The sequence below is a fragment of the Montipora foliosa genome, chromosome 3 (assembly GCF_036669935.1).
Source record: "Montipora foliosa isolate CH-2021 chromosome 3, ASM3666993v2, whole genome shotgun sequence".
In the NCBI taxonomy this organism is placed as follows: Eukaryota; Metazoa; Cnidaria; class Anthozoa; order Scleractinia; family Acroporidae; genus Montipora; species Montipora foliosa.
The window spans coordinates 50129112-50131611 of record NC_090871.1 but is presented as its reverse complement, the minus strand read 5'-3'; positions in this window follow the sequence as shown (position 1 = coordinate 50131611).

Sequence of the window (2500 nt, the reverse complement as noted above, 5' to 3'; positions counted from 1 at the left end):
TTGTATTTTCTGTAACTTATTTACTTTTATAAGAATGACAAAGTAATTATTAAACTTAAGTACATTACTGGTACACTAAAATAAACAAAACATACGAGGATCTATGTCACAGTGTCCGAAAATAATCTTGGACATTTGCACTAAGCAGATAAACTTTTTTTTGTAACTGAAGCGAAGGCCATTTCAGGACCCCAAGTCTCTCCTGATAAACTTTCTCTGATCCGCAAATGACTCGAGTAACTCGTCTCTGTATGGACTCTATACTTTTGAGGTACCTCACTAAATACGGATTCCAGACCTGACAACCATATTCCAAAATTGGACGCACTAAGGTCTTATATACTGTCGAGACTCCTTCAGAATTGTTTGGACCAAAGGTTCAAACCTAGACAGTACCTTATAAATTGGCTTTAGCAAATATATAGTTTGTATTGTAATCCCAATACAGGGAAGACTCCAGCCAGACACCAAGCCGCTTGTGGTGATTTACTGCTGTCAAGGGTTTGTCGGACAACCAGTACTTAAGATGATATGGATCCTTGGATATCGATAGGTGTAGGACCTTGGACTTTTCGCACTTCAGAGTAACAAGCCAGGAGTTACACCGGTCATAGGCACGATGGAGGTCAGTTTAAAGATCTTCACAATCCAACTCTGAAGGAACTTTCCTATAAAAAATACTGTCGTCGGCAAAGAGTCCACAGTTACACTTGACTGCTAAAGGAAAGGCATTAATATAAACAAGAAAGAGCAAGGAGCCCAAAATACGTTTTTTAGGCTCGCCAGATGTTACCTCAGACCAGCCGGAAGAATGGCCATCATGCATCAATTACTACTCTTTGCATTCTTGTAGTCAAGAAATCTGAAATCCATCCCAATAATTGACCCTTGATTCCGTGATGTTGGAGTTTTAGTAGCAGGTGCGAGTTGGAGACTCTATCCAAATCTTTTGCTAAGTCTAGGAAAATTGCATCCACAGAGCCACGCTCTTCAAGAATACCAAGCCACTCGTGGACAAGCTGGAGCAGCTTAGTTGCTTATTAAAACTGAGATTAGAGTAAAATTCCCAAAGGCCTGAAGGGATATTTGTGACTAATGAACCCAAAGCGAATGCATTGTAAGTATATATAGGAACGTATATCAAAGTCTAAAAGATGTCGTTTTGTCCGTTTCCAAAACATCAATAAGCTTCTCTTGAGAATGTACCGTTAAACACCTTAACTGCAAATCGTTCAAGGTGTCAGTATTTTCGTGGTGTCCTTTTAATTTTAACTCACACTTTCTATTATAAACAAACCTTATATGCGTTTCTTTCAAACAAATCTCAAGTTTTCCAAAATTCTCCAATGAATTCATAAACCTAGACCGCATAAACCTAGACCGAAATCAAACGAACAAGCGAAGGGAGAGGGGTGAGAAGAAGGAGCGAGAAGCCGCCTGCAATTTCCAATCATGTGTGACGAGCACAATGTCAACTAGCAACCAATCATTGCGCGCCTTGTGCAAGCATTGGCGGAAATACAAAGAGGTAACTGAGATTTCATGTACCATTAGCGTCTCCCTGTCCATGTTTCTACTTTGTACGATTCGTCGACAATGACAGCTTACAATCTTTTGTGGAAGTTATTAGAATGTCCTTTCAGCACCTTGAGAAATGATAGCAACCTTAATTAATCCGCTACGCTCAAACGAAATTAAAATATTTTCTCCCTTAATGCTTAAAAATTCACAACAAACAACTTCCTAATGGTTGGTTACTCAGGTATTCCACCAAAGGACATCTATTGGTTGCAATCAGATTCGAATCAGATGGATATTCTAGACAAGAAGATACTTTATACTAACTACAAATACAAATTAATAAAAATGCTTAATGAGGAAACAGATAGACGTCTGATATGTCGTCCAATACATATATAATATACAGATTAAGCCAAGCCTAAAAGCGGAGCTCCCCTTTCTAAGCCCAGAAAGCAATTTAGTGTATATGGAAACAATCATGCTTCTGCATAAAGTACAAAATTAATCGTCATTAGTGTGTACAGTTTACATAGTCTGCAGAACAGGCGTTTTTTGGCAGGCAGACGCTTGTTAAAGTTCTAACGTTCGTAATGGGCCGCCATGTTGAAAGAACACATTTCGTACTGTCCTCCTCTTACTGAGTGCTTTTTTTTTTTTTTGACTCGCCTCAGGCCTCTGTTAGTCTTGCTATCCAAGATGTCGGCCAATAATTCTTACCAAAACAAAAATACTCCTGCTTTTCAGGCTACAATTATCAAACACATCTGAGTTGACAGCAGTAAACAAACAAGCCTTGCAAACAATAACCAACAGCTCCTGGCTTGTTTATTCTTACTGGCTGTAGGATTAGTGAAAATAAAAGGCTTTCGAATTGTCCGCGTTTTGGTTTTCCCGGATGTTGCTTAAGACATTTTGTACCATTTACTACGCTGCTGACGCTTTACAGATATTTGGTTTCGCCTTACCTTTTATATGGCCT